This window comes from Cynoglossus semilaevis, chromosome 1, assembly GCF_000523025.1.
Source record: "Cynoglossus semilaevis isolate Cse_v1.0 chromosome 1, Cse_v1.0, whole genome shotgun sequence".
In the NCBI taxonomy this organism is placed as follows: domain Eukaryota; kingdom Metazoa; phylum Chordata; class Actinopteri; order Pleuronectiformes; family Cynoglossidae; genus Cynoglossus; species Cynoglossus semilaevis.
This window is the reverse complement of record NC_024307.1, coordinates 23,184,984-23,198,749: the sequence shown is the minus strand read 5'-3', so window position 1 is coordinate 23,198,749 and position 13,766 is coordinate 23,184,984. Positions and strand designations below refer to the sequence as shown.

At 40.1% G+C, this 13,766-nt stretch overlaps 1 protein-coding gene across 3 annotated transcripts in view; it reads left to right on the top strand.

The window, feature by feature from the left end:
• The first annotated feature begins 661 nt into the window (after positions 1-661).
• The window catches only part of kcnj10a (potassium inwardly rectifying channel subfamily J member 10a), a 19,379-nt gene continuing 6,274 nt past the window's right edge, over positions 662-13,766 (top strand). Inside the window, exons 1-2 of one of the 3 annotated variants that reach the window (XM_025060254.1) lie at positions 662-1,068; positions 4,563-4,665. The gene's annotated coding sequence lies outside the window, so the exon portion shown is untranslated. Of the gene's footprint in view, positions 1,179-4,562; positions 4,666-9,507; positions 9,996-13,766 lie in introns of those variants that run through there. The other 2 variants (XM_025060258.1, XM_008320021.3) reach the window with 2 other exon arrangements.

Here is a 13,766-nt window from a genome sequence, read left to right as displayed (position 1 = left end):
TGCTTACATCTACATTTGCTGGACATTATTTTCTTCCAAATGCTACAGATACAGGTCTTTGGGGGAATTATACCTTAAGAACATTTTAAGTTACATTAACAAACTTAAGCTCTAAAACCTTTATTTACCATTTTAAGTTATTCTTCAACCCACCAATGGGACAGCTGACTGACTTTCCCCACCACCCTGCTGTTTAGGCCCTTTTAGCACAAGTCAACGTTACCTGATAACACTGTTGGCAGTTGTTGATCCTGTGACCCCACTTTGCTCCTCCCCTTTTACCACCTTTCGCTGCAACCAATGAGTAGGTAGCATTGGCTGCAGCCACCTGCCAGCTTAATCTTGTTTGAATGACATATAGTCAACTCAGGTGACACTTTTATGATGATATGAGCCGTGTCTGTTAGTGTCTCTTGTTTTTCTCTTGATTTTTGCCTCGTCATTTCCTCAATGGCACCACTATCGCACCTCTGTGGATTATAAAACAGAGTGGAATGTTGAGGGAACAATAGATTGTTTCCTGTTTCCTTGTGACTTTACAGAAAGTGGCCCATGTTTAAGACCCCCCCCCCCCCATCCCCGACCCCTAATGGAACCTTACAGTAATCCCCAGCATTTATGACTATGTTCAAACTCTGTTAGCCAACATTTGATTTTTGTTTTATTTTATTTGTGTGTCTGCCCCTAGGATGTCTGACGGTTGGTGACCCCTGGTTTATATTAACAAAGATGGTCTGTAAACACTGTAGACGACTGCTATAGTCATGATGTCTGTGTGTGTATAAAATTAAGGTTTTTTTTAATCAACTCTTTCCTGTGCTAATGTTGTTTCTACTTTTTAATCTAGACATGTTCTTCTTGACTTTTCTACTTGCTTCAGTCTACCCTGTGTGTGTATAACTCCACAGCTGTATGAAGGTGGTTAGTTTGACTGTGTAATCAGTGACCTCAGCTGTGCACCGTGACACCTGTGAGGCCCACTGCTGATGAGGTGTGTGTGTGTGTGTGTGTTCTGAGCTCACACTCTGTACTACTTCTGCAGTGTCAACAACCACCTCTGTCCTGAAGGTCAGTCAATTATCATCAACTGTCTGTCTGTCTTCCTGTTATGGAGTTTTTGACCCATTTCTTTTAAAGAGCCAACAGTTTATTGGACTCGTTCACCCTCAGACTCTCAGGTCAGTGGAGTCAGCGGAGGCAATGCCTCTGAGGTCACAGAGAGGGTCAGATCCAGTTGTTGTGTTTTCCTCTGTGGTCCTAAATCCTGGGAAGTTTGCAGATGCTCAGCTGCACTTCAGCCAGCCCCTTCTCACCCTAATGGCCCCGGAATAGACTGAAAGCCAAATTCCACAAACAACAATAAAGTAGTGGTTTAATCAGGGGTCACCAACCGTTTTGAAACTGAGAGTTACTTCAAGGACACTTAGTAATAAAAAGAGCTACGTTGATACGGACTTCCTGAACAATGTAAGATAATAAGTACTGCGATGTTCAATACTAGACATTCTTTTTACCATCGTCTTTGCACCCATTTGAATATCACCCCAAGTGTTGATTGATTGATTGACTGATTGATTTTAAAAAGCACAGTAACAGTAACAATTGTTGACCCTCTTGTTGACAACTTTTATTTTTAGAACATACCCCGTGGGCACCTTAGCTAGCTACCAACAGTAGCGCCCATGGAACAGTAGCTACATCTTCATGATGAAGAGTGGATGTTGGACACTTCAGTGATAACATTTCTTCAAGGCTGTGTTTCCTACATTAGGGGGCAGCAGACCATGGTTACATTTACATTCAAATTCCTTCTACAGCTAGGGCGAAATGTAAGCAATAGTGTGGAATTTTACCCCTGGATTCTTTTTTCAACATTTTCAGTTTAACTACAACAAAACAAATGCACAAAATTCTGAAGTAAACTGAATTGTTTATTATTTGACATCATTTTTTTAAATTATTATTTCGTGGTTTTGGTATTGTCCAGTTTATCTAAAAGTTAGTTATTTTGTGCTAAAATCAGCTCAATTTTTCTGTTTTTTTTTCTCCATTTTTTTTGGCTCAGTGAGTGGTTGAATCTCTGGTCCGTCCCCACCTCAGCCAAGCCACTTGTGTAAAAGTTCATTTGTTTCATATAAAGTTTCCCTTTTGGGTTCAGTGGAGGTGATACAGTTCTGTTTAAAGTCAGTTAACCTTGTCATCTTAAAAACCCTGAACATCCACTAAGCCTTTACTGTCCTGGTACAACTCAGTCTGTTCCAGAAAGCTTAAATACAGGTTGTAAATCAGTAAGTGGGTCAGGCCCGTAGTGTCTGTACTTTTATACAGTGTGTCAAATACCATAAGTGTATTAGAGCTGCAGTCACAGGACACATTCCTCCCATGTTACGTAAGATCAGAATAAAATCAGAATGAAGGGGTTAAATAAAAAGAGTGCAACAGTAAAATAAACGATAACTTGACAAATGATGAAAACATATTTTCCTAACTTGAAATAAGCCCTGAACCAGTGTTTCCCAACCTTTTCTGATGTATTTTAAACAAGAACAATCACACAGCGCACCAACATGTCATGATATGTAATGATATATAATGATCTTCCGTTTATGCAAAATGTACTTAGACATTGGCCTGTTTAGTTGAACACAACCATTATACTGTATACTTACAGAAATTGATGAAATACATACTTGCATATCTTGAGCAGTGCTCTCAGAGTCTTTCTTTTTTGGGGGTTAAGTGCAGAGGCCACATTTCGTGTGCAGTGGTGTGCTGTGTTACAATAACAAATGAATCACTTTGACTTCCTAAATAAATAAATACATGAAGATAGTCAAAAAGGATGCATCAGAGTGGGTCGTAATTGATAATAATATTGCTAATATGCTGTAAAGTTAGCAAGATGTAGAAAAAAAGCTTGGTATTAAAAAACTAAACAAACACAAAAAAAAGAAAAACTTGAAGCCCCCAGAAAATGGGCTGCATAGTTAGCCAAGTTAGCTGCATAGTTAGCCAAGTTAGCTGCATAGTTAGCCAAGTGAATGAATATACTATATACATATTTATATATCATATATTTTGTCAGTGTTTTTGTTTATCAAATCTCAGACACTTATAATGTATGACCTTTCTATCATAGCTTATCTAAGCAGAGATAACAGTGGGAAAGTAAACATGTGACTGAGGACCACAGAAATCCAAAGGTTGTGCTTTTAGAGCAGAGGCCATGTTGGGACGCACAATGCTCAGAAAAATATAAAAGGTAAAAGCAGAAAAGAGAGTTAAATAATATACTATGATCATTTTAAACAGGTAGCATTTAGGCTAAATTAACCTAAAGAAAACTTTAGGTTAGCTCAAAAATGTTTTAAAAAGGAAAATGTTACCAGAGATTTCTGACTGGACTATGATGACCAGTTGTAGCAAATACATATAAAATGGTAAAAATCTGGATATTAATATTACAATAAGGGCAAATGTCATCATTTTATTTTAAATGAAACTAGCTTGATTTTTTTTTTCACCAGACAGATACATTTTAAAAAGTAAATTATATAGCTAAAAGTTAGCAAAAAAAAGAGAAAGAAACGGAAAACAAAAACAAAAATTGTAAAAACCTTCAAAGTATGTTATCAAAACACCATCAGACTGTTTTTACTTTAGGAGTCTATCTGTGACCGGGCTCAGCTGTGTCACATGAACAGTTGTGTGTGGAACATGTCGCACAGGCAGACATTGGCCTGACAGAACATTGTGGCTGCATGTGAAAACCTGATCATGTGTTCACAGCACTCCTGATGTGCTCTGTTCATGAGACACTGACAGTAAAGTACACCGGCTGAATGCATGAACCCAGACGTTTCTACCCAGAGAACCGGGTTACTACAATGACGTTGCAACAGCAGAAATCATGTGCCGCAGCGTGATTCACAGTATGATTCCCATTTCTTACACAAATTAGCAGAAGGTTGAAGTTGAAAAAGGTCTTGAAACCTCTACAATTTCCTTGAAATTCTGATGATTGATGCTGCTTTTTCCATGCTGCTGTGTTCTGTAGAGTCAACCTTTCCTTTTACCAAGTCTGAGTGAAAAAACCTCCACAGAGGCTTCTGTACTAGTAATATTTTTAACCAAAAACAAAGACCCTGGTCGACGTACCATAACTCGGTTACCGAACAAGCCAACAATATTGGGCAGCAAGTGATCACTAGCTGAGTGTGAAGAAAAGTTACTACTGATTTGGATCAACAAAAAGCAGTTGGCCGGCGACAGTATTTCTGAGACAATAATATGTGAGAAAGTGAACATTGAACATCCTTGGCACCAGTAAGGATGAATGAAATTGTCTTTCCTATTCATAGCTTTATTCTTTATTCAGTTGTGTTTATCTTTTTTGTTAGATTTCAGTGGTTTTGTGTATGAACCTATGGAAAAGCTAAAGCAAAAATAGCTAACGATATCCTCACTGTGCACTGTTTTCTTTTAATGCACTTGGTTTTGTGTTTGTACAAACACTCATTATGTAACAAACACTGACCCACACTTACTGTTTGTCCATGCAGATCTGTGTGTGTCCACTCTCTGGACTCCATTGTATCCCATCAAGCATTGGTCAGCCATGGGTGACAGCGGCCACCTCCCAACGTTGGGCTGCGTCCAAATGAAGTATGCTAATTATTCCTTCATACTCTGATGTTATAACCCAGGAGCAGTTGGTCAGTAGTGAGGTTCATACTACTACCAGAACATACAACACAGTCTACACACACTGTACTGTAGCACAGAATAGAATGGGGCCAAGGACAGATCTCTGGGGGACTCAATAATTCAGTTTCTTATTATTAGCTCTCAACAGACATCTTAGTTCAATATGATGCTGACGGCAAAAAAAAAAGAAAAAACTGCCTTTCCGGAACTGGAAATAAAGCCTTCATTCTTTCAACTGTCTCTACATTATTCCATGCAGTAAATAGAAACCTGTACGGAAAAACATGAGTTTTATACCTCCGTGACAAAACCCATGTGCTGTGGAACAGAGTTATTTACTTAGGAGCAGAAACTGCTTCTCAGGATTTAAGGATTTAAGGCAATATGGACCTGATTGAGTTGCCGAGGTTTAACGCCGTCAGAAGTTAATTCAACTGAATAGACACTAAACACCAGAAGGATTGGCTTAACCCAACACACACTGTTTTGGATTATTGGGCTGACTGAAATAACTGCTGGTGTGAACAATGATGTGGTGTTACCTCAGATTTATTCACCTGTAAAGTAGAGCCATATTTTCTTATTGTTTAATAACAGACAGGAAACCGGTTAAGGAATGTTAGTAGTCTAGTCTAGAGTCTTAGTCTAAAAACAGGTATTTCTAAATGGTAACTACCTACTGTAGTGGGTCATGTCCTAATATGAGTCAATGTGGTGAGAACGTGACTCAATTTTGTGGAGGTTGAAATGAGATGAGCTGTTTTTAGACACTGCAGCACAGTAGATGAAAACAAGGTGAATCAGAAATGCCTGCAGGCAATTTAGTCTGGGTTTCAATCAGTGGCCTATGTTATAAAATGTGGTCGAGATGTTTTGGTCTAAATGTTTTGGTATGCTAAAACGTGTTTTTTGTGCAAAACGTGCGTTCAAGTTGTACGGCGATGTTGGAATTTCAATCAGAACCCCCCCCCCCTCCGAATTTTATTCATGTATATATATGTTATTGTTTGCACTGCAGTTCATACACAAACAACCATGCCTTCAAATAAGAATTCTCCAATTGCTTTTTTGTTGCTCACCTTTGACCCATAGGCCTTGTACTTAAGCACTAGTTAAAGCCCAAATTTACACCAAAAATAACTCACTGAGTTGAAATCATTTACTGACAGCTGTCAACCCCCCAGCTCAAAACTCCCATCTGCACCACTGCAGGTCTGTTGTCAACCGTTCGGTTTCCCTTCCTTTTTCCCCACAGACTTTCTGAGTCTGAAAGAGAACATCAGTGTGACTCACATTATTTTCATAATTCTGTTCTTACGTAGTATCTTGTGACCTTAATAATACAGAATTAACCCACAGTGGGGAAATTAACAGTCTGAGTCTTTGCAACCAACAAAGGCTGCCACAGGAGGCGCCATTGACCTTATGGTCATTATCAATATTACCCTCCCTCGCTTTAATTTCTGATGTGTGTTGACACAGATGGTCACTGGAAAATGTCAAAGCCTTGTAATCTGACGTCAATAGAATACTAGCAGTTTGAAATAAATAAAAACCTTTCCTGAGTTTAGTTGGTGGGTACAATTGATTTTATATTACATAAAATGTGATGTGTTTACCTCACAATATAATTGTTTCCTTTTTCCTCTGCTCGTGTTTTTGTTATATTTAAAAATACTTCTTATCTAAAAACTATAATATATTTCATGAACAGTCTGAGTTTTGTCTGAGCAGAGATGCCCTCTGATGGCCTCAGAGTGCCACCTGCACCCACACTAATCACTGCTAATACCTGGTATGGTACGGTTCATAACTAGTATTAATATATTCTATTCGAATATTATTTTGAACACGTTGTTTCCGTTGCAACCCTACCACCTAGTGGCCTTTGTGAGTTCTACACATGTCCATGGCGATGCAAATACGATGCAATTACAACTGCCTCATTCCTGTGATTTGTGGAGTACTGTGTTTGGGAGACGCTTTGTCCTAAATGTTTAATTCCGTCCACAGTCCTCCAACTCCACTGCACCGCTGCTCTCACCTCCTGACCTACAGTGCTAACGTGGCTCGAATCCTCCCACTCGAATATTACCGTCGTGCCACATTTCATGGCCTGGGACCGGATTACTCGTGACTTCACACATTACATAACTTTTAAATTTAACTGTCTTTACAAAGGGAGAATATCACTTGGCCAGCAGATGGCGACAAAAGTTAGTCCAACTACAACCGCGTCTGATCATCAGTTACGTAATTAGTTTTTGGAACATTTGAACAATAACATTTGCATTACAGTCGACGTGGTGGTAATCCCCACTTGTAAATGGAAAATCCAGACCAAACAATCCATTCTAATGATGCGGCATCAAACATTTACTGAAGAGTTGAAGCACACACCTTTCCCCTCCCACACACACACACACACACACACACACCTAAGGATGTGAAAGTCATAAGGTAGAAACCAGGATGGTGTGCATGTGGTGTCTGTGGGTGGGTGGGACAGTCTGGGGGAGACAGCTCAACAAGGACAGATGTACAGTATAAAAATATCACACCTACCTCATCTGTGTTTGTGACAGTTTTCTTTCAGCTTGTCAGTCTGCCATCAGCAGAGCAGTGTCTTGGTTTCTCTTTGTTTTGGGATAATGTCATTTCACGCCATCAGTCCGACACATACACAGTGAAGCAAACCAACAACCAACCAACCATGGAATTAACCAGTCAATCGGAGTGGAACTAACCAGGAGATGCAGCTGAGAACATAAATGAGGGCAGCTCAGGCACTCCAGCATCAAACTATCAACCAAAACAACCCACCAAGCTGCCAAACAGCCATCATAAATGAAACAACTTAGTGACCAATGAAACCATCGACTGAGAAATTAACCCAAGAAATCCAGAGGAACCAATCCACCAAGCAGCCAAATGACCCATAAATCCATCAGTGATAAATGACCTTTGGTCATCAACTTTGGGTCATGACCAAAGAACAAGATCTGAAGTAACTGAAATGAGCTTTCTTCGCAGGGTGGCCCTTAGCGATAGGGTGAGGCGCTCTGTCACCCGAGAGGAGCTGGGAGGAGAGCTGCTGCTCCTCTACATCAAGAGGAGTCAGATGAAGTGGCTTGGGCATTTACATCGTATGCCCCCCGGACGCCTGTCCAAACCAATCAACCAATTAGCCAACAACCAACAAGAGAACCAATCAGGAACAAGTCAATAGCCAACCGACTGACTCCACCATTTAGATCATCTTTTTCAGCGACACTACGATCCTTCACCTGCCAAACCTTTTCGGCCCAAACAACTTCCTGTAGTAAAAATCCAATGACAAAAACACAGCAGTCCGGAGTTACCAGCCCTTATTACCCAGAATTCCAGAGGGTTTAATGAAAGAACGCTGTCAAGTTCAACCTTGTTGTTTTCTACAAGATTGTTCAAGGTGAATCTTCTGACCCAGGAAACCACGGACCTCAAAGTTAGGGCCCCAGAACTGCAAGGCCGCGGCGAGGGGGTACTGTAAGGGGAACAACACCACCTGGCAGCTTGTAGGGCCCCCCCAGATTGATGTGCGTGTGAAAACAGCGGGGCCACATGTGGCTCCAGGGGCCCTGGTTTTCATTGTGGTGGTGGTCTCTGCTTGTGAGATTCCTGAAAGTCGACTCTCATTAGGACGTGAGGTAAATTCAACTGCTGTCAGATCAAAGGTGAAAGCCGGGATATTATTGGTTAACGCAAACAACAGGCACTCTCCACTGACTTTGGTGTAAATGTTAGCTCACATTTGATTGGTGGAGACGTTGAATAACACCAATGACATCACACTGTGTGGCTGTGTAATTCATTTTTACCTTTGTTGTGATACTTGGCTCAGAGCCTAATGTTGGCTGATGGAAACGCATTAATTATCTGAATTTGCCCTTTAAAGTATATAAAGCTACCATAAAAAGTAATACAAAAACACATTGAATTAAGATCCAACACAGGCAACATTTACTAAGTTACTAAATTTCAACTCGTGTTGACTGCTATGCAGCCTAATAATGGTCAAAAATACCATAGCAATGGACTTTTCTAAAAGAGTTGGTCTGAAACACTTTAAATGTAGTTAGAAATTAAATCAGACTGTAAAATATATTCACACCCCCAGAGTAGCATAAGGCTTGCTATAGAAGTTAATATTAGACTAAATCTTAGCTCAAGATAGCCAAAAATTAGTCCTGAAATATGTATGTTACGCAAATACTATTTTGCATTGTTTTCTGCTTTTCCCAAATTATTCATGTAGCTGCAACAACGCACATTCTGATGCAGTATAGTATAGTATAGTATAGTATAGTATAGTATAGTATAGTATAGTATAGTATAGTATAGTATAGTATAGTATAGTATAGTATAGTATAGTATAGTATAGTATAGTATAGTATAGTATAGTATAGTATAGTATAGTATAGTATAGTATAGTATAGTATAGTATGGTATAGTATTGTGGATTCAGTGCTGTCGTTCATTCAGCTCAGACTTGGCTGCTGCAGAATAGCTGCGTGGAACCAGTGTAAAAAAATGAAACAAACCAAAAACATAAACAGTAATTTCTGTGTTTTTGTAAATGCCTCCGTTCAAGGCCTGTATCTCCTGAGCATCAAACACTGACATGAGAAAGTTGACAAAGGCTGAAACAGCGGAGGAGGCCTGGCAACAAAGAGGCCCATTTATACAGTACGGGCTGGGGGACAGGAGGGGTGATAGGGGGGGGAGAGAGGGAGGTGACACTGGGAGGAGAGTGGAATTAATGAATTAAAAACGTGAATAGTTATAAAGTGTGGAGTGCCAGGAGTTGTGGGGAGGAGGGGGCGGCTCCTGGAGGAGTGAACGGCACCGGCTACTTTAACTTCAGACGCAGACACTGGAGAGGATGAAGCAGAAGAAGAAGAGTCCAGACTGTGCTGATCATCTGACCACAATGCTCCACTAACAGAGGAGCCAGAATCGGTACCAACAGTGCCAGTGTCCTGGGAGACACTGAGCGACCCACGCACCGCTGAATGCTGGCTGATCCTCATCCAGAACGTCTCGTTTTCTACTCCTACATTTAAAAAAAAAACTTCTTGTTAGAGAAGACAACGATGTGATGTTGAAGAAAAATAGCTGCCTTCTTCTTTTGGTTTAAAGTTTTTTTGTTTTTTTTTGTGAATCAAGACCAAAAATCCTCCTTTTTAAATGTCGACTAAACAAAAAGATTAGTCTAATCCTAACGTTTCCAAGCTGTGGTTGACAAAAAGGTAAGAAAGTCAAATAATACAAAGTCTGAACATTCGTTAACTATACTTACTATACTCACACAATGGTTTATAAGTTATAGTTATTGTAGTTGTACTGTGTTTTTCTTAAAGGTTGTCTTTAACTTGTTTAAGCTAACCTTTAGCTGTTTAAGCTAACTCTCAGCTATATGTTCTTAATGTTTTGTAAATATTAATAGCTAATTGAACATATTGGTATCTCTGTTTTGGTTTTTTGGAAGTCCTCAACTATAAACACGACACCTTAAATGATCATTGATTAATTCTGTGTCTTGTTTATATTTTAAGGATTTGGCGCCAATTCAAGCTATTCTGTTATTTTGACCATTTTGGTGGCTAGCATTTAATTGTATTTTGGCTTTTGGCTAACCGTTTAGTACTTGGTCATTGAATTTAATATTTTATGTCAAGATTTGAGATGCATTTGTTGTTGTTTTTTATAGCATTTCCATTTTAGGTTTGACTTAAATGAACTTGTGTATTAATTTGTTGTTATTGGCTAATCCTTACCTTTCAGTTGATTTCCTTAGCAAATATGTGATGTTTTAAATTCTTTCGTAAATCTTTTGGCTATTATCATTCATATTTTAGTGAATTCCTGCCTGAGGTTAGGTTTAGTTTGTGTAAAAAACTTGTCTGGAAATCTCTTGTGATATTTTATTGAACTTTTAACTATGTATGGTTGAACTTCTGGAATTGTTTGTGTAGACTGTATTTGTATAATTAACTGAAACTAACCCATGGGCTACTTGTGTTAAATTCACCTGTGCCACAACACATTTCAGTGTCTGCCAGCTGGATATTTCCCACTTAAATTTTGGCACAGATGTAGCCCATATGAGTTCCAGATCTGGTCATATAAAATAGTGCGTACAGTCCTGAACCAGACACATTTTTCCTCAATGAGGACAAATCAGTTCTGGCCCCTGCACCAAAACAGTAGTTGATAATCTGTTTGTTTTGCAGCAGAGAAACCAGACCATTGGCTGCTTCTCACTTGAAAGAAGTGTGTTGAAGTAAGTCACGGCCGTCAGCGTTGGACAGCTGCTCGCTGTTGTTCAACCCAGGTCCATGCTGTAAGTCTTCCTAATAAATCCTCGGCCCAGGAAGAGGTTTAGGAAGTATTAGCTTTAGACCGAGGTCGTGGACACAAAGGGGCATCGAGACAAATGATCAGTCGCCGTGGTTACGGCTCTTTTCGGACTGAATTCTGACTTCCTGTTGTTGCTACTATGGTGTCAGCGTTGGAGTAAAGGATGAGGCGGCAGCAGCCAAATCACAGGGACTCTACTCTGAACTACTCTACTGCTCTTTGTCGTCTCACTTCGTCAGCTGTCAATCAAAAGCGTTTGTCAAATGTTTTGAAAGGAGTGGTTGAAAATTAACAGCAAGTTGGCTCAAAGGTTTTAGTGAACCAGGAAATACGGTCATTTCCAGACTATTGGGTGCACCTGAATATAAGCCACACCCACTAAATAAAATAAAATAAAAACTGTACATATATTCTGTATAACACTGCCTGTAACACGGTCGGTTACACGTTAGCTCTTTCTATTTGCTAATGAAAGACCTTTTTATTTTCAATAAGAAACAGATCTGGACCACAGGCAGGCCAGTAACGCTTACAGAATTTCTTTTTCTTGTGTGATGTTTCTCTTGTACTTTAAGGACACCTCCACCTTGAACAAAAAGTTTGGACAATGGGGTTTTTAGTTGTTAGTTAGACTGGCGTGTGTCCAGTCGGAGGTTTTGTTTTTTTCTTCTTGAATGTACCAACGGTTCTGTTTGTGTAGCTGTATAGTTTGGCTAACCACATTTTAGCTATCTGTGGGCTACAAGTCAGACAAATCTGTCCAGCACTTGGACTCTGGAGTTATTGACTCTTCACTGTCAGATCACAGCAGAGGAAGTTCCCTCTTCATGAAACCTTTCACTGAAGCTGTGGCTCAGCGGTAACTTAGTGTGTCTGACCCACAGTTTGAGTCCAGTATAGTGTGTCGTTTTCCTACGGCGTCGTGTTGGCCCAGCAGCCGCCGGACTGGCATGGACCGGGCTCTGGATGTTAAGAAAGTCCTTTCAGTGCGATGTGTTGAAGCCCAGTAAGAGTCTTTTCAGCGCTATGGCTGTGGACGCTGGACAGGGATTACTGTCCCCTCTGGAATACTAATGACCGTCTTTTGTCCCTGCTGGCCTGGCTTCGAAAACCTCTTCCCTCTCCACCTTTCTTCCTATTTCTCTCCGTTTTTTTGTCACCCGATGCCTGACTCCCTCTCTTTCTCTCTGGCTCTCGTCTTCTCCCCTAAAACCAATTCTTCTCTCTCTCCTCTGCCCCCTCACCTCATCAAGAACAACACAGTAGAAACACACACACACACACACACACACTTCTCTCTCTTTTCCTCACTCCTATTTTTCAATGGTGGCTTTTGTCCCTTTCATGTCCGTCGTAAACAAAAGATTCTTGTGCACAAACGGACAAGAGGGAAAAGCAGAGGGGCAGCGAGATGGACACAGATCCTGACCTTCGGCGTGGTCGTCCTCTCAGTAGCAAAGTTGTTACGTTGCACCAACGAACGATGCACATGAATGACCGGGACGCCACGAGCTGCTAATTTGCAAAATGAATGTAAAAACATAAAGTAAATCATTGGGTAGAATAAGTGATAAAAATTATGAGAAGTTATGGTGATAGTTAGAAAAAAGTCCAGACAAGGTTTAGCAGTAGTAGTTAGTTAGCTAGTTACTAAGTAGAACTGCAGAAATTAGGAGAATGATAGCTTGGTGTTTATTGGTGCTGATCTGCAAGAGAAATTCAAAATAAAAAATTGAACTGTATTTAGTGTTCTTATTCAAAATAAAAAATTGAACTGTATTTTTAAAGTGTTCTTACCCTGAGGTACACCTTTATACAGCAGGTGTTCGATGGTAAAATATGTAAAAAATTAGCTAAATGCTAACCAGGAGCTATATATAAGTCTGCTAACAAAGGCGGAAAAGATAAAATGCTGTTTATTTCTGACAACAAAGGTGAATGTATAACAAGTGTTTTGTCTCTTTCCTCATACATTTTATTATCATTATTTATTTATTTTGTTTTTTGTTTGTCAAATTTGTCCACGTTTTATTTGCAGCTATTTCAGACCTTGTGTTTTGATATCTAACCCAACACTAAAGCATCCTAAAGTTAGTTGGCAAACTAACCAGCCTAAAGTTGACTGAAAAACTTGTTAAGCTGGGCTTTGTGGCAATTTGTGCACTCGTGTTCAGACTGCTTATACAGAGTTGAGGGGATGTGATTGCTGTTGGTCCAAAGGGATGGCTAAAGGTTAGCTAAGAATATTCAAAACCTTCTAAATGAAATTCTTAGTCCACTTGACGAACAATACCGTTTATGTGTAGCAGTGAGAGTCTGTAATGGCCAGTATAATGTGCAGAGTCTTCACATTTCTCTGTCTTGCACACACACGCACAACAAACACACACTTGTGTGTATGTGTGTGTGTGTGTGTGTGTGTTGTGTGTAGGCAGGAGCTCCTCAGAGTTCGGAGTTCAGCTGGAGATGGTCAAGGCCAATCACATGAACCTCCTCCTTCTCCTCCTCGTCTTGACCCCACCTCCTCACTGTCCTCTCCTCCCCCTGCACATGTCAGTGTTCACAGAATCAACACAACTCACTGTTCATTCATCCACTCATTCAGCAGAAGGATATCTGCCGCCAGTCTGCTTGGTGCAGCTTCATGTTGCTGTGTGTAA